This window comes from Panthera onca, chromosome D3, assembly GCF_046562875.1.
Source record: "Panthera onca isolate mPanOnc1 chromosome D3, mPanOnc1 haplotype 2, whole genome shotgun sequence".
NCBI lineage: Eukaryota > Metazoa > Chordata > Mammalia > Carnivora > Felidae > Panthera > Panthera onca.
The window spans coordinates 8,167,992-8,187,572 of NC_138350.1; the positions used below are offsets into that span (position 1 = coordinate 8,167,992).

General features: G+C 38.5%; 1 protein-coding gene and 1 pseudogene across 12 annotated transcripts in view; one reads left to right on the top strand and one right to left on the bottom strand.

Moving 5' to 3' along the window:
• ATXN2 (ataxin 2) overlaps positions 1 to 19,581 on the bottom strand; it is a 128,332-nt gene that overhangs the window by 101,474 nt on the left and 7,277 nt on the right. The window lies entirely within an intron of this gene.
• LOC132665355 (large ribosomal subunit protein eL6 pseudogene) lies at positions 1,057 to 1,950 on the top strand (annotated as a pseudogene).

Genomic DNA, 19,581 nt, shown 5'->3' on the forward strand with positions numbered 1-19,581 from the left:
TCCCCCACTAGCGCTCACTTGCTCAAAAGCTCTCTCTCTCTCAAAAATAAATAAACATCACAAAAAATAATAAATAAATAAAATGAAGAGACACTAGAACTGGAAGTTCTAGCTTAGGCAATATCAAGGCAAGACTAGACAGAAAAAAGGAAAACTGTCTTTAATAATAAAGATAATAGTATGATCATTTAGGCAGAAAATCCTAAGAGAATCTACCAAAAAGCTACTAGAAACAAAAGCTTGTCAAGGCTAACTCAAATGTATCAATGACCTAATCACAAAAGAGTTAAGTATAACTTTTAACAGAAAATATGGGAGAAAATCTCTATGACCTTTGGTTAGACAAAAATTTTCGAACAGAAAAAATGCAAACCATAAAAGCAAAAAATTGACAAATTAGATTTCATACAATTTTCAAGTATTCTGTCCTTTGAAAGACTGTTAAGAAAATTAAGTCGGGGCGCCTGGGTGGCTCAGTCGGTTAAGCGTCAGACTTCAGCTCAGGTCATGATCTCACAGTTTGTGAGTTCAAGCCCCGCATCGGGCTCTGTGCTGACAGCTCAGAGCCTGGAGCCTGCTTCGGATTTTGTGTCCCTCTCTCTCTCTACCTCTCCTCCACTTGTACTCTGTCTCTCTCAAAGATAAACAAACATTAAAAATTTAAAAAAAAAAAAAAAAAGAAGAAAATTAAGTCAACCCATAGACAAGGTAACATTTGCAAAATGTTATGTCTGATAATAACCTTATACCCAGAATTACAAAGAACTCAAAGAACTTATTAATAAGAAGATAAATAGCTCAATAAGCAGGCAAAAGACTTACACAGTCATTTAAGCAAGTAGACTTAGCTAATAAAATTAAAGACTGATAATACCAACCACTAGCAAGGATGCCAAGCAGCTGAAACTCTCACACACCACTGGTGGGAATGGAAAATGGCACAGCCATTTTGGAAAACAGTTTGGCATTTTCTTATAAAGTCAAACAGACTTATACAACCCCACTCCCAGGTACGTATTCAAAAGTAATGAATGTGAGCTCTTTCCCATCTTGCAAGATGGCGGGCGAAAAAGCTGAGAAGCCGGATGCTAAGGAGAAGAAACCTGAAGCCAAGAAGGCTGGTGCTGGTGGCAAGGTTAAGAAGGGTAACCCCAAGGCTAAAACGCCAAAGAAGGGGAAGCCCCACTGCAGCCGAAACCCTGTCCTAGTCAGAGGAATTGGCAGGTATTCCCGATCGGCTATGTATTCGAGAAAGGCCATGTACAAGAGGAAGTATTCAGCAGCTAAATCCAGGATTGAAAAGAAAAAGAAGGAGAAGGTTCTTGCTACTGTCACAAAACCAGTTGGTGGTGACAAGAATGGTGGTACCCGAGTGGTTAAACTTCGCAAAATGCCTAGGTATTATCCTACTGAAGATGTGCCTCGGAAGCTGTTGAGCCACGGCAAAAAACCTTTTAGTCAGCATGTGAGGAAACTGCGAGCTAGCATCACTCCTGGGACCATTTTGATCATCCTCACTGGGCGCCACAGAGGCAAGAGAGTGGTTTTCCTGAAGCAACTGAGCAGTGGCTTGCTACTTGTGACTGGACCTCTGTCCCTTAATCGAGTTCCTCTGCGTAGAACACACCAGAAATTTGTCATTGCCACCTCCACCAAAATTGATATCAGCAATGTGAAAATCCCCAAACACCTCACTGATGCTTACTTCAAGAAGAAGAAGCTGCGTAAGCCCAGACACCAGGAAGGTGAGATCTTCGACACGGAGAAAGAGAAATATGAGATTACAGAGCAGCGCAAGGGTGATCAGAAAGCTGTGGACTCGCAAATTCTGCCAAAAATCAAAGCCGTTCCTCAGCTTCAGGGCTACCTCCGCTCTGTGTTTGCTCTCACGAATGGAGTTTACCCTCACAAATTGGTGTTCTAAATTTCTTACAAAGAACCTAATTAAATAACAACAACAAAAAAAAAGTAATGAATGTGAATGTTCAGAGCTGGTTTCTTCAAAATAGCCAAAAAGTGAAAACAGCCCAAATGTCTATTACCTGATAAATGAATAAACCGCAGTAGTACATCCTGAATAGTGGAATACTACTCAGTAATAAAATTACAAATTACTGACACATGCTACACACAGCATGGATGAATTTCAAAAGCACTGTGATAAATTAAAGAAGCTAGACACAAAAATAATCCATAATCCCATTTATATGACATTCTGGAAAGGCAAATCTATACAGAAATCAAATCAGTGACTGCCAGGGGCTAAGGGAGAAGAAAGGATGTTTATTATAAAAGTACAGAGGGAACTTTATAGGGTGGTATCTGAATTGTGGTAGTGATTATGTGACTATACATTTGCCAAAACTCAAAGAACTTTACACTGAATAGGATGAGTTTACTGCATGTAAACTATACCTTAAACTTGCCACTCCCCAAACTAAAGGCAGAGCCAAAAAGAAACTCCTAAAACATACCTAAAAAAGGTTAAATTTTACTATATGTAAATTGTAACAAAATTAATCTGAGGCTAAAAATTCATTACATTGCACATAAAATTGGTGAATTTTACTGTATGTACACTATACTTCAGTAAAGCAGATTATTTTTTAAGAGACACACAATTGGGAAAATTTTAAATGACTAGACATTACCTAATACTAAAGAATTAAGGGGTGCCTGCGTGGCTCAGTCGCGGTTAAGTGTCCGACTTCGGCTCAGGTCATGATCGCGGCTCTTGAGTTCAAGCCCCACAATGGGCTCTGTGCTGACAGCTGGAAGCCTGGAGCCTGCTTCAGATTGTGTGTCTCCCTCTCTCTCTGCCCCTCCCCTTCTCTCTCTCTCAAAAAAGTAACATCGAAAAAAATTTTTAAAAAAAGTCACAAGCTCTACTGACTGAGCCAGCCAGGTGCCTTGCCCCCAAGTGTGATGTTTTTAAAACTTTCATTCTCTTAGAGAAATATATACATTGAAATATTTACAGAAGAAATGATATATCAGGAATTCAAAATGAGAACCTATAGTAATCAAGATAGTATGCTCCTAACATAAGGATAAAAGAACAATGAAATAGCAACAGTCCAAAAATACACTCTTACATTTATAGTCAAATGATTTTTGAAAAGAGAACCAAGACAACTTACTGAGAAAAGAATAGTCTTTTCAACAAATAGAGCTGAGACAAATGGATATCCACATGTAAAAGAATGCGGCTGAACTCCTACCTTACAACATATATAAGAATTCAAAATGGATCAAATACCTAAATGTAAAGGCTAAAACTCTAAAACTCTTGCAAGAAAAAAAATTGGGGTAAATCTTCAAGACCTTGGATTTGGCAATGGATTCTTAGATATGACACTAAAGGCACAATCAACAGACGAAAAAATAAATGGGACTTGATCAAAATCAGAAATTTGGGGTGCCTGACTAGTCAGTAGGGCAGGTGACTCGATCTGAGGGTTTTGTTTTCAAGCCCCACATTGGGCCTAGAGCTTATTTAAGGCGGGGGGGAGGGATCAAAAAAATTTTTGTTGCAAAAGGACATCACCAATAGCAAAACACACACACACACACACACAAATAGGAAGAAACTATGGATAAATTAGAGAGGAGATCACAGATATTCCCAACCCAGGAAACCAAAAGCACTAGGACTTCAGAGTGCAGTGCTTAAAAACAGAGGGCATACCAAAACCCAAAGGTCTACTCTACTTTTCAGACAACTCGGTTTCAAATCCCAGGTCAGCCACTTACAGTGACCCCAGGAAGGTTACTTAATCACTTTGGTCCCCAGTTTTCTTATCTGTAAAACGGAAATAAGTCAAGTCACAGGGTTGTGGAGGATCAAGTAAGAGAATATGAAAAATGTACACACACAGACACACTCTCATTTGGTCAAAACTTATTACATTGTACATTTTACAATGTGGGACTCATTTTATGTCAATTAAACTTCATTAAAGGTGTAAAATAAACACTCTAGCACAGAGGAAGCACTCAAAAATTTTAGTTTTTTTAACTTTATATTTAACAAATATCTGTTGAATGAGCCAGATGAACAGAGCCTTGCCTTCAGGCAACTTACACATTAGAGGTTATATCTAGGACAAAGTTTAAAATGTGCTATTTTCATATGTATATTTTATCTGTCTCATTCACCACTTGAATAAGCAAAATATATACACAGACAACCCAAGAACACTCCTGATAATTGAAACACATTAAATAATCTAGCTAGAATAAAATTTCTTCCCTTATTGTTTCAAAATCCTGAGGGTGGGGGAGGAATATGCAATTTCTATTGGTAGTGCCCTCCACAACGTAATTATACAACTTTTTATTTCTTCATTTTTCATCATTCTTGCTTTCATTACTATTCTTCAACACTGTATCTATAGATGTCATTTACTAGTTTCTATAACTTTCAACAGGCCTGGATAACTTATACAATCCAAGTATTTCATTGATACAGATTTCTAGAACCTGACTAGTTGTTTGGATGTAACTAATATTCTTTGGCACAGTAAGAAAGACATACCTGCTAACCCCTTTCCAGTAAAAGTGTAATAATACTCTTCTCAGATACTGACACAGCCAACTGCTTATTATTTAGATTTCGATTTAAATGTTCCATCCTCAGAAAAGCCTGTCCTGACCATATTATCAAAAGTCGCTCCCCAACCATTATTATATCACCGTTTTCATACTTTAGTTAATATTTAATGAATGATAGCACTTAATATCTGAAATTCTATTATGTGTTCAACCAACTTACTTTCTGTTTCTGTCCACTTCCCACTCCCAGAATATAAACTCCATGGGGGCAAACACTTCTGTCTCCTTCACCACTGTGTGCCCAGGGCTTAACAGAGGCTGGCATACAGTAAATATTATAAATTGTTGAATAAATTAAGTATATTAAGTATACAGTACAATTTATGTGAATTATGACAAATACCAACTAATTCGATTTGTTTATATAGTACAAAAAAACTACAGTTGTCAGGAGAAAGGACAACTAAAAACTAGAAATGTAATTCCAGCTCTTACAGTTAACTCAGGTGAGTCATTTTCTTCTAACCATTTCAGTTTTTTTTACTAGAAAGGGAAACTCTATTAACTAATACTTACTGAATAATGATATCCACACTGAAAAAATGAGTCAAGGCGGCAGTAGGGGGTAGGCCACGACAAACCCAAACACTAAAACTAGGGTTTTTTTTCTTTTTAGCAAACTAAGGTGGACCAGCAACTCTAAATTCACACAACTGCCAGATTAATCCAGTCATATAATCATCTAGAACCACTGTTTCAAAACAACTACCATCCCCATAAGAACTAATTTAATTTCTCTACGACCTGCTGGTCAAAATATATACAAATAAATAACCCAAGACCCTACTCTGACCCTATCACTTCCTAGCTCTGTGACCTTAACCTCGTAACTTCAGCTCATTGTGTCTCAATTTCAACATTATAAAATGGTGATAAAGTTAGTACCTTTAAACATTTTTTTTTTTTAACGTTTATTCATTTTTTGACAGAGACAGAGCATGAGCAGGGGAGGGGCAGAGAGAGAGGGAGACACACAATCTGAAGCAGGCTCCAGGCTCTGAACTGACAGCACAGAGCCCGACGCGGGGCTAGATCTCACAGACCTTGAGATCATGACCTGAAGTCGGACGTTAACCAACTGAGCCACCCAGGCGCCCCTAAAGTCAGTACCTTTAAAAACAAGAAAAGAAAAAAAAAAAACAGCATCTTCACATAAGGCTATAAAAAATTCAGTGATATTCATAAGGACAGCCTGGCTTAAGAACAATGCCTGGCATATTAAATAAATGCTTGATCATTGTTAGCTAACACAATTATTTTTCTTATATTACAACACAAATTAAACTTGTAAAAAAAATCCTCTTCATATAAAGTTTTACTTAAGAGGAAGGGATAAGGGACATGGCCATAACATAAAGCCAGGCACATTGAGATACGAGCTACACCCACCAAGAGACTCAGATAAAAAGGAATTTTAGGACTCAAGTCCAGTGCTGTTCAACAAAACTTTCTATAATGATAAAAAAAAAAAAAATTCTATATCTGTGCTGCCTAATATGGTAGCCATTAAGTACACGTGACGGCTGAGCACGTGAAATATGGCTAGTGTGACTGAGGACTGAATTTTTATTTTAATTAACTTAAATTTAAATTTAAATAGCCTGGGCGGCTCAGTCAGTTAAGTGTCAGACTTCAGCTCAGGTCATGATCTCCCGGTCTGTGAGTTCGAGCCCCGCATCGGGCTCTGTGCTGACAGCTCAGGGCCAGGAGCCAGCTTCAGATTCTGTGTCTCCCTCTATCCCTGCCCGTCCCCTGCTCACACTCTGTCTCTCTCTGTCTCAAAAATAAATACAAACATTAAAAAAAAACATTTCTTTTTAATTCTAATTTTAAATAAATAAATAAATAAATAAATAAATAAATAAATAAATAAATAAATTTAAATAGCCATGTGGAGAGTAGCCACCAGTTGCAATCCTCTCCTTGAGCTTCTTCAGACACTGGTCCTATGAACCTTCCAAAGCATTCATCCCCTCCATTGCACCAGAAGTGTTTCCACGTAGTGAACTCAATGAAGTCTCTGTCCCAATGTTTTAGCCATTGGTCATTAATCTTTCCCAGGGCCTCAAAACAACTTTAATCCCCTTTCCAAGACAACAAGTGATAATGAGGAAAAGGGAACTACAGGTGAAAAAAGGTAAGCCATTTACTGATAACCGCTAAAGCTAAGTGACAGCTATGTAGGACAGCTATGTTCTATTTTTATATATGTTAAAACTCTCTATTAAAAAATTTCTCATTTGTATTTAAAAAAATTTTTTTAACATTTATTCGCATTTCAGAGACAGAGAGAAACAGGGTGAGGGGGGGGGAGGGGCGGGGGACAGTGAGAGAGGGAGATACAGAATCCGAAGCAGACTCCAGGTTCTGAGCCGTCAGCACAGAGTCCGACACGGGGCTTGAACCCATGAACCGCGAGACCATGACCTGAGCTAGAGTTGGACACTTAACCGACTGAGCCACCCAGGCGCCCCTCATTTGTATTTATTTCAAACTCACTTCACTTCTTCTCTAACTACAAGGGCTTCCAAATCTGTCTCTCTGCTTTCAGCAAGTACCACCCCTCCATTTCTTCCACCACACTGTAAATCATATCTTTCTACACACACCATGTTTATAGCATCTTCTGCTTTAGCACAAACTTCCTATCCTAGAACTTCCTCTTCTCTTCCATGGCCTCACTGAAAACTACTCGCCATTCCTCAAGATCCATCTCAACACCCTGGGTCTTTTTCAAGGTTTTTTTCTTCACCACCCACCCAAGGCAGTCATTCCCTCCCTTCTCAGTGCTACCAGTTTACACTCTGCATGCCTGCCTTTCCTACTCTACCGAATAACCTGGAAGCAGAGAGGTTTCATTCATCTTAAGTTTTTTATTTTAATTCCAGCTAGTTAACAGTGTTAGTTTCAGAAACGTAACACTGATTCAACAATTGTTTATCTTTTTAATTTTTTTAATGTTTATTTTGAGACACACACACACACACACACACACAAACACACACACAAACACAGGAGGGAGGAACAGAGAGAATCCCAAGCAGGTTCCGCATTGTCAACACAGAGCCTAAAGCAGGGCTTGATCCCACGAACCACGAGATCATGACCTGAGCAGAAACCAAGGGTTGGACACTTAACATTCTGAGCCACGCAGGTGCTCCTTGTTCATCTTTTAACTGTTCTAGTCTCACAGCTTCAAACTTACACTGAATTAATGAACAGTATACATACACAAGCTCAACAAAATGCTGAAGAGCATCCACTCATCCAGCACTACCCCAAACCTACCAACAAGCACTCTGCAACCTTACCTTGCTCATGCAGTTTCTACGGATTTCCAAACATGCTATAACAGTTAAAAGTTACAAACACTTACTATATGCCAGGCATTGATTTAAGCATTTTACATACATAATTCATTTAATTCCCATCATCCCCATTTCACAGAGGAAGAAACTCAACCACAAATAAAATACCCTGCCTTATGTCACAAAGTAAGGAGGCGGTGTGCTAAACAAATTGTTGTATGACTTTGGACATGTCATTTAAAGTTTCTGCTCTTGTGTGAAACAAAGAGGATGAGTCATGATGATCTGAAACACAAGCTTCCAATTCTAAAATTCAAATTTGTGGGAAGGGAATAGGATGCCAAACAGAAGGAATACTGGTTTGTGTAAAGAAAATAATAATTTCAGGCATTCTCCATAAAATAGTTTGAGGGAAAATGTCAATCTTTATTCTTGCAGTTAACTACAGAAAAACATGGAATAAGTTCTCAAGAAAACTAACATATGGGACAAACTAAGTTCTACAGGAATTAATAAAAAGAAAAATAAGTGAGAATATGTTTCAATGGAAGACCTGGGCTAGATCTTAGAGGATCTAAGTAAGGATGACAAAGAGAAGTATGAGGGTGTGGAAAAGCAGAAAAATGATGGAAGAGCAGGCAGGAAATGAAGGCTGAGCTTGGTACCTGCAGAGGTGATGAGGAGACCATACTGATTTAAATGGACCATGCTTTGAAGAGCTTATGGAAAACAGGATCAAAAAGATAAAATGAGGCTTTATAAGCTGCCCGGCAAATGTCCTGTTTTTAAATGGCCCAGAGCTAAGAATGATTTTTACATTTTTAAAGGACCTGTGTATGTGTGTGTGTATGTGTGTGTGTGTGTGTATGTGTGTGTGCATGTATATGCCAAAAAGACTGTATATGGCATGCAAAGCTTTGATTATCTGGCTCTTTAAAGAAAAAGTTTGCTAACCCCTAGGATAGATCATGGAAAGCCTTGAAGGTGAAGAGGACCTTGGGCTTGGGAGCAGGGTGATTTTTGAACAACCAAAGAAGAGTTTAAGTCTAACAGCAAAAGGTAGGCTAGATTAAACTGGTGGGCAAAAAGTAATGTGTTGCAGTAATTAAAAATAAAATGTTATGATCGTCTAACATGACTGGCCCATGCAAATAACTGAACCAAGAATTTCAATTTCCCTAAACTCAAAGAGGACAGCAACCATTTCCTCAACTATTAGTCCTTTCTGAAAGATTAATGTGTGCTGAAGTCTTATTCAGTATGTCCTATAGCCCCAGGGCTATGCAGCCTCTAACAAGACCAAGAGAGAGTGGAGAACTGGGTTCTACACTCTTATTTTCATATAGAAACGTTAAGTGGTGTTTGGGTTCTTAGATCAAGCCACAAACACCTTCTCAACCCATGATATAGTACAATACTACTTAGTTCAAATTAATTATGGGTTACAATCGACAATCTGATAAAATAGGCAGGTGCAGAATACTAACCACCATTTATAACATTATTTCCAAACTTTGAAGAAAAAAAAAAAAATCACAGATTTTGGATCCAGACTCATTTATAAATAAAGAGAACTGCCAGGGCTAAGTCTGGATAACTGAAGCCATTTTATGGCTAACAATTATAACCAAATGGTTTTCATTGATTTTTATCAGTTGTCATAGAGCTATACTAGAAGCAGGGGAGCACAGTTACTAAAAGTTAAAGCTTTGGGGCGGCTGGGTGGCTCAGTCGGTTAAGCATCTGACTCTTGATTTCAGCTCAGGTCATGATCCCAAGGTCGTGGGATCGAGCCCCATGATGGGCTCTGCACTGAGAGTGGAGCCTGCTTAGGATTCTCTCACTGTCTCCTTTTGCCCCCTCCCCCCACTCACGCGTTCTCTCGCACTCTCTCTAAAGCAAAAAAAAAAAAAAAAAAGTAAAAAATAAAGGATATATATATATATATACACATATACACACACATAATGCATTAGGCAGTGTCTGAAATCTAATAGGTACAGAATAAATGGGAACTATCATCTTATAAATAGAAAGTTCGCCATAAACTGTTTCCACATCACAGATACCTAAACTTTTTTCAGAAAAATGGCTACTACTCACCACTTGGCTCAGAAATGCTAGTTTTCTCTTAATGTATTTTATATAGGAAAAAAGGTTTTATAAACAGAAGCTCTTATTTATTCTCTGACCTTTTAGACTGGGTTAAAAATATGCAGACTTCCTATAACATTTACAGACTGAATAACTAAATTCTGTCACAAATGCAAATTCTCATTTTCTTCCCCATTGTTCATCCTAAGGAGCCTCTGAACTGCAAGCTAATGACTCAAATTCCTGGTAAATCAAAGTAAGAAACTAATTTTAACATTCCTTAAATCCATTACCAGTTTTCTTCTGTTCTCACTTGCATACCTTTTCAGAGATCCTAATTACAACAATATTAAGTCATTCCATCGCTGTTCCCTTTTAGCTGAGTAAATTTAAACACGGACTTACTTAGCTTCTCTGGGCCTCAGTTTCCACACAGGTAAAATGTGACAGGGCAACAGATTACCTAACAGGACTGAGTGATAATCAAATAAGAAAAAAATACATATACTTTACTTATTTATACTTATACTAAATGAATATGCCCTAGCAGAAAAGGAAGCTCAAGGTGAGTTCCACTAGTAACTTTTCCTCCTCTTTCCTTTATGACCCTAATCAGCTTTCACAAGCTTAGACAACAAGGATTCTCAAACCTACTGATTTCTGTGGCTAGCCAGTGGCTACCCCTAAAGCATTACAAGGAGTAAACAGCAACATACTAGACTACTCAGGGCACCTAGCTGGCTCAGTTGGTTAAGCCTGCAACTCTTGATCTCAGGGTTTTGAGTTCAAGCCCTACGTTGGGTGTAGAGCTTACTTAATTAAAAAAAAAAAAAAAAAAATACTGGGGAACCTGGGTGGCTCAGTGGGTTGAGCATCCAACCCGATTTCCACTCAGGTCATGATCCCAGGACTGTGGAATGGGGCCCCACGTTGGGCTCTGCACTGAGTGTGGAGCCTGCATAAGATGCTCTCTCTCCCTCTGCCCCTCTCCCCAGTTCACACTCTCTCCAAAATAAAATAAACAAACTAGATTACTAAAAAAACAACTACACACTCATAAGAGGGCCTATCTTCTTTCAATTTTTTTTAATGTTTATTTTTTGAGAGAGAGAGAAAGAGAGAGCGCGAATCAGGGAAGGGCGGAGAGAGAGGGAGACACAGGAATCCTAACCAGGTTCCAGGATCCAAGCTGTCAGCACAGAGGCTGATTCGGGGCTTGAACTCCCGAACTGCAAGATCATGACCTGAGTCTAAGTCAGACGCTTAAGCGCCCAGGCACCCAAAGAGGGCCTATCTTCTGATGAAACCAGTATGTTTTCTTCTCCTTATCTAAAAGACTGCTTTCCAATATTTTATAAGATAGAAGCAAGCATCAGCAACTCAAACATATTATGAGGGAGCAGTTTGAACTTTCTGCCTTGTCTCCCCTACTCCAGGAAGGAAGAGACTTCATCTGGCTTGTTCTCTACTGTATCCCCAGAACCTGACAAACAGGAAATACTCAAAAGAACAGTTTAACTTTGGTATGCCTATAAAACAAATGTCATGTTCCTTTATAAAGTGACAACGTTTCCTTGACAGCAAACTCATCTGCTTAACAATGAAACCAAGGCTCATACAGTCAATACACAATTTATCACTTACTATGCTTGTTAAGTTATACTAGGGACTTGTCTCTGTCCTCAAGATGCTCTAAAATAAACCTAGAAGGCAATGCAAATACAGAAATTTTTACTTCCAAACAAGTGAGATCGATCACAAATAGTTCCTTTTCACCCAAGAGGATATATAAATGGCGAACAAGCACAGGAAAAGAAGTTCAATATCATTAGGTATCAAGGAAATGTAAGTTCAAACCACAATGAAATACCAATACACAGCCACCAGAATGGCTAAAATTAAAGATTAACATACCAAGTATTGCCAAGAATTAGAGCAATTAATAAAAATCCCATACACGGCTGAGGGGAAAAATAGGACAGGCATTTTAACAAACAGTTTGCCAATTACTTTTAAAACTAAATTGTCATACAACTCAGCAATCCCATTTCTATGTATTTAACCACGAAAAATGAAATCACTATGACCACACAAAATCTGTACACAAATATTCATAGCAGCTTTATTCATAATAGCCAAAAACTGCAATTTGTCCAACACCAGATGAACAAAACTCTGGGAAAGAGGAGAGCCTGGGTGGCTCAGTGGGTTGAGCATCTGACTTCTGCTCAGGTCATGATCTCGCAGTTTGAGAGTTGGAGACCTGCGTCGGGCTCTGTGCTGACCACTCCAAGTCTGGAGCCTGCTTAGGATTCTGTATCTCCCTCTCTGCCCCTCCCCTGCTCATGCTCTGTCTCTCTCAAATATAAAATAAAACACACACACACACACACACACACACACACACACACACACACACACACTATGGGGAAGAAAGTACTATTACACACAGTAACACAAAAGAATCTCAAAGCACTATGGTATGTGAGAGAAGCCAATCACAAAACGCTTGTATTCTGTATGGATCCATCTGTATGACATTCTAGAAAAGATAAAACTATGATGACAGGAAAAAGATCAGTAATTGCCAGGGTTAGAGGAAGGGGAACGACTGATAAAAGGCACAAGGAAACTTTATGGAGTGAGTGATAGTATAATTATGGTGGTGGCTCCAAGACTTTAAGTTTGTCAAAACTCAAGAGCTATACACTAAAAAGGGGGAACTTTATGTAAATCATATTTTAATATATCTAATTAAAAATATAATCTACCACAACAAGGATTAACTAAATCTACCACAATAAGGATTAACTAAATCCTGTCTAGCAATCTGAACTAAATCACAGTGCACTGAACAACAAATTTTTTTTAAGTTTCTTGTGTATCATCCATGTGTCTGGACAGGAGGACCACATATGAACATTCCACTAGGCATCATTTCCCAAAAGATAACTTTCTCTGAAGAGACTTCTCCGATACCATGGGAGGCAGCCCAGACCCTACATGCAAGGACTGTGTGTCGGGGGCACTATCTGCAAGTCTTGACTGGGGTTCCAGCAGTAGCACCGTCACTATGTTAGCCTTCTCCCAAATTAGCACCATTAGCTGCGAACTTCCAGGTTTTTCCATTTCATCTATTAATTCTCTTTATCTTTGGTGGATTATTACTGACTAGACGTGGTACTTTTGTTCTCTCTCCTTCAGAATAACCCATCCTGTCCCAACCCATCATTTTCCTAATACTCTTTTTTTTCATCTCTCATCTTCTTCAATTTTAAGAAATCTCTCACCCAATTGTGGGGCTTGAACTCACCGCCCTGAAGTCAAGAGTCACATGCTCTTCTGACTAGGGCAGCCAGTGCCCCAATCTCTCATTTCTACCATAGTTAAATGTGTTCTTCCGACCGGCACTGTCAATACTCACTGCTCCTGCACTTGTTGAATGAAAATGACAGCTTTAGGAATAATAGACTAAGTTTAAACACAGTAAACACAGAAAATTGACAAATAACAGGGATGGTGGACTATGAAATGAACATAAACCAGGAAAAAAAACCCAAAACACCTCACTTTTGTTCTAGGAAGTAGCTTTGCTCCTATCTGAGTCCATTCTAAGGAGAAAGTTTGTGAGGGGAGGAGTTGCTACACTTAAATACAAGGCCCTGTGTGTTCAAAACCACAGGAATGACACCTGCCAAAAAAGCTACCTCAGCACAGGAGGAACCACATTTTCCCAAGGTACATACAGTGAGGCACTACAAGAGAAGATCTGGGCTGAGCCATTAAAGACTATGTTTAAGAGGATGAAGAGGACTACACTGGCATAATCTGCTTTACCTGGAGAATAAATACAGTGTACACAATCTGTAAAGGGACCTGGCTATCAGGCCAAATAGTCTGGATTTGATTCAGCTAATAATGAGAGCCGCTAAAAGTTTCTCAGTAGAAATGGAACATAATGAATGTTTGGGGAAGAGTCTTAGGGCCGTGGAGTATGGATGAAGTGTCTGGACATGGAGAGACCAACTGGGATGCTTGCTAAGCTACAGTGAGTACATACCCTCTGGCGCCCATGATATAAAGACTCACCTCACCTCCTTCTCTATCCACATTTCTTCCCCAAGACTAAATGAAATCTCAGAATGCTCTACATAACATTCTAATCAATCAGAATTGGCATACAAAGTGAAACCTACTTGCCATGTCGGATAAGGATCGGAACAGGATAGTCACAGAAGAAAGGAAAAGAATGACAGGTAGAAACACTACAGAGGAACTTCATTTGAAAGGGCTGAAGAGGGAAACAAAAATAATACAAAAACAGGGAGGGGGACAAAAGAGATTCATAAATATGGAGAACAAACTGAGGGTTGCTGGAAGGGTTGTGGGAGGGGTGATGGCCTAAATGGGTAAGGAGCCTTAAGGAATCTACTCCTGAAATCATTGCTTCACTATATACTAACATGGATGTAAATTTTAAAAAATAAAAAATAAGTTAAATTATTAAAAAAAAAAAAAAAAAAAAAAAAAAAAAAAAAAAAAGGACTGAAGAGGGGTGCCTGAGTGGTTCAGTCGCTTAAGCACCTGACTTCGGCTCAAGTCATAATCTCACAGTTTGTGAGTTCGAGCCCCGCGTCGGGCTCTGAGCTGTGCTGACAGCTCAGAGCCTGGAGCCTGCTTCAGATTCTGTGTCTCCTTCTCTCTCTGCCCTCCCCTGCTTGCACTCTGTCTGTCTCTCTCTCTCTCTCTCAAAAATAAACATTAAAATTTTTTTCTTTAAAATAATAAAATAAGTAAATAAATAAATGAATAAAAAGACTGAAGAGGGGCACCTGGGTGGCTCAGTGGTTAAAAGTCTGACTCTTGATCTCAGCTCAGGTCACGAACTCATGGTTTGTGGGTTTGAGCCCCACATGGCTATGCACTGGTGATGTAGAGCCAGCTTGCAATTCTGTCTCTCCCTCTCTCTGCCCCTCCCTCACTCATTCTCTCTGAGACTCTTTCTCAAAATAAATAAACTAAAAAAAAAAGGACTGAAGAAAAAAATAATAAAAGGACTGAAGAGACACTTTCACTTGAAACATAGGAAACAAAACAAAAAAGAGCAAAAGTAGAGTAAAAGCTTTGCTAACTGAAAAACTTAGACAATGATTTTTTTCTGGATAGATGGATCTTTTCTTACATTACTGAATAAATACCAAATTTTGAAAACGAGTCTTAAGAAATCTTATTAGTACCACTATTTGTACACCTGAAACGAACACTGCATGTTAACTAACTGCAATTTAAATCAAAACTTAAAAAGAAACTAAAGAAAAAAGAAATAGATTATATTAGAAAGAAAAGGGAACAAGATTCTAAAGCCAGCTATGCAGCCAGTGATGGGAGAACTCTAGCAAATAAGCTCTGTGGCCTTAGTTTCCTCACGTGTAAAGAAGAATGAGAACTAAAAATCCACCAGGGCCACTTCCAACTCCAAATCTGTATGATTCTAAACAACTGAGACCTGAGCACCTGGGTGGCTCAGTCAGTTGAGTGTTTGACTCTTGATTTCTGCTCAGGTCATGATTATTCCAGGGTTGTAAGATCAAGCCCCATGTGGGGCTCTGCACTGGGCAAGGAGCCTGCTTAAGATTCTCTCTCCCTGTGCCCTCTGTCTTTCCCTTCCCCTACAATCTTTCTTAAAAAAAAAAAAGGCGGGGTGGGGGGTGGTGTCTGGGAGGCTCAGCTGGTTGAGCATCCAACTCTGGTTCAGGTCATGATCTCACGGTTCTTGAGTTCAAGCCCTGAATCAGGCTTTGCATTCAGTGCAGAGCCTGCTTGGGATTCTCTCTCCCTCTCTGCCCGTCCCCCACCCACCTCTCTCAAAACAAACAAACATACTACGAGTTTACTATGTACCAAGAATGGAATGTAACAGAAATTTAGTAATCTCACTTTTTAAGGTACTCTTTTCCCCTTTTAATGAAGAAACAGAGCACAAGAGTGAGTGACTTGCCCCAATCATTCAAACACCTCACCTACAGCCAAGCACTGCTCCAGAAGATTGGTACACAGTAGCGAACAAAATCAAGTTTCTGCCCTCACAGAGCTTAAATTTTAGTTACCAAGGGGTAAACCCTGATTCTACCCTAGACTGAAGTTACCAGATTAAATAAAGGATGCCCCATTAAATCTGAATTTCAGATAAATGAATAATTTTGTCCCATGCAATGTGGGACACACTACACTTTAGTATTAGTCACTGTTGATACAAGTTCAGCTGAGCATCCTATATTTTTATTTGCTAATTCTGGCAACCCCAGCTTAGATATAACTACAAAACCCTTCCTCAATCCTTTTACTGTATCTCAATGTCTCTAATCAGTGACATCAACAAAGTATTACATTGTACATTGTAATACAGTATATACACATTAACTCAAACAGAAGTTAACGATGCAATGCATTCTAGTATCTTCTACTCTTTTTCATTTTTCTAAAAATGCTCGTCATGACCCACTAGAGTGATTTTACAATTTATTAAGGGGTCATGACCTACAGTTCGAAAAATATAAAAAGCAATTTAACTTTGTCTTAGGTCACTATTATGAGCACATCAACTAACAACACTGTGCTATGAAATAGTAATGATTCAGTCTACTAAGGCATAGAATTGTAACTAAGAGCCAAATGAAATATTCTTTAGTTCTCATGTCTGTTTTTTGTAATTCTCTCATCTCTTAAATTTCTGTCATGCTATTTTTATTTCTCACTGCTGTCATTGTGTTCACCTCTAAAAGTTTTGCCTTTCTATTGCTGGCAATGTGTAAATCACGTAAAGTAAAAGCAAATAAACTCTGAAAGAGGCCATGAAGAACTCGTCCTTTCTATAATCTCCACAAGCTTCAATGTAAAAACTGTAGGTCGTCTTTACTTAATTATCAAGTGTATTTCAGTAATGAAAATAACTACACAATCTCCACAAAAAAAGTTTTTGAGACCCAAAAGAAAAATGCACAATTTAGTACAAAACTAGCTTTTTCTTTAACTAAAACTATAATCAAGATTAATTTGGACTATTTACAAAGATTACTGCTAAAAATATTGTTTGATTCATAAAACGCATTAAGAACATAGAGGCAATCAAAAGTATTTGACCACTGACAAAACTGTTAGGTAAAGCATCTCATGGTAATATTCTTAAAAGAATACAACATTCTGAAGTTTCTATATACTTCATAAAAGTAAGTCACATTCATTATTACATCACCGACAAGTTTCATACCACAAACTGATGGGATTTACAAAGACACCATCATAGAATTACATTTTATCCAGTTCCCAAAATGCAGTTAGCTATTAAACATGGTATGAAATTGTTATTTTACAGCCACTTCAAGGCTAATACTATAAGCAATTCACATTAGAATATTTTTAAACTAAAAGGGATATCAGGGGCGCCTGGCTAGCTCAGTCCGTGGAACATGCGACTCTTTAATCTCAGGGCTGTGGGTTTGAGCCGCAAGACGGTTGTAGAGGTTACTTAAAAACAAAACCTTAAAAATATAAAAATAAATAAGGGGCACCTGAGTGGCTCAGTCAGTTAAGTGTCTGACTTCGGCTCAGGTCACGATCTCAGGGTTTGTGAGTTTGAACCACAAGTCAGGCTGTGCTGACAGCTCGAAGCCTGGAGCCTGCTTCAGATTCTGTGTCTCCCTCTCTCTCTTCCTGATCAGCGTTCTCTCTCTCTCAAAAATAAATAAATATTTAAAAAAAAGTCTAAAAACGTAAAAATAAATTAAAAGCAATCTCAGGGGTGCCTGGGTGGCTCAGCTGGTCCAGCGTCCAACTTCAGTTCAGGTTCTCACAGTTCTCACGGTTCATGAGTTCAAGCCCGAGAGTTCATGCACGCCCCACGTCAGGCTCTGTGCTGATAGCGTGGAGCCTGCTTTGAGTTCTGTGTCTCCCTCTTTCTCTGCCCCTACCCCACTCATGCTCTTTCTCTCAAAAATGAATAAACATTAAATAAAAACAAAATTTTTTTAAGGAATTTCAGATTTTCACATGACCACAACTGAAAATAATTTTCAGCAAATAAAACCTGAGGTTAATAGTTTTGACAAATTTTCATAAGCAACCCCCGACTCATAATACCAAGCCATTAAAAATAATACAACCAAGGACTTAACATTTAAGTCGATTTCATACCACATATGCACAAAATTACACGTATTTTTTAAAAAGATAAAGAACCAGACCTTCTATTTTACCGAGCCAAACCTCAAGGTTACAAAAAGATATCTTGAAGGTCAAGGACTGCCTGTGGTTGTCGCATTCTGTAAAATGCACAGCATGATCTTGTTTACGTCTAGGTCTGTGTTTATTTAAAGAGAGGGATATAATAAAATTCTACAAATAAGTTGTTTGGGCAAGTCCCCTAACTTTTCGAAGCTTAGGGTTTTTTCCCTTCTACTTTAAAATAAGATTTTCTGTTATTTCTTCATCCTCCTCTAAAATTCTAGAGTTTTAGGAGAGAAACATTCTTTCAAGCTTATTTTATTTATTTATTTTGAGATACAGAGAGAGTGTGAGCAGGGGAGGGGCAGAGAGAATCCCAAGCAGGCTCTGCAGGGAGCCCTGCCTTGGGGCTGGAAACCTTTAGGTCATGACCTGAGCCAAATCAAGAGTCAGATACTTAACCAACTGAGCCACCCAGGCGTGAGGGAAATATTTTAAAAGACAATATATACTGTTGAATCCAAAACAGTATGTACCATTTGATTCCCTCTTGTTTATCATATATATGTTTATAAAAAGTCTGAAAAGATGAACTCCAAACTTCCAACAGTAGCTACTCAAAGAAAGATTGTGGATGATTTTAAAGAAGTTTGGGTTTTTTGATTCTCGGCAATCTTTTCTACAATGAGTATTTACAACTTACTATTTTTCAAATTACAAGAGGCAGAACTTTCAGATATAAATGAGGCAGTACCTGTAACAAGATTGTTTCTCTACTAATTTCAAGAATAAATCTGTTCTGGGGTGCCTAGGTGGAACAGTTAAGTGTCCAAGTCTTGACTTCAGCTCAGGTCATGATCTCATGGTTCGCAGGACTGAGCCCTGCATCAGGCTCTGTACTAACAGCACAGAGCCTGCTTGGGATTCTCCTTCCCTTCTCTCTCTCTCTCTCACACACAGAAAATTAAACAAACAAACAAACAAAAAGACTAAATCTATTCTGTTGAGTCAACATGGATGGATCTACAGGGTATTATGCTAAGTGAAATAAGTCAGAGAGAGAAAGACAAATACCATATGATCCCACTCTTAAATGGAATCTTGAAAAAAATGAATAAACAAAAAGCAGAATCAGAACTATAAATATAGAGAATAAACTGACAGCTCTGGGGGGAAGAGGGGGAAATGAAGTCAGTCACAGGAATAAAAAGAGCATAAGGAAAACAGTCGATGATATTTTAATAGTGATGCAATGGGACAGATGGTAGCTATACTTGTGGTGAACATAGCATAATGCATAAACATATCAAATCGCTAAGTTGTACACCTCAAACTAATGTGACAT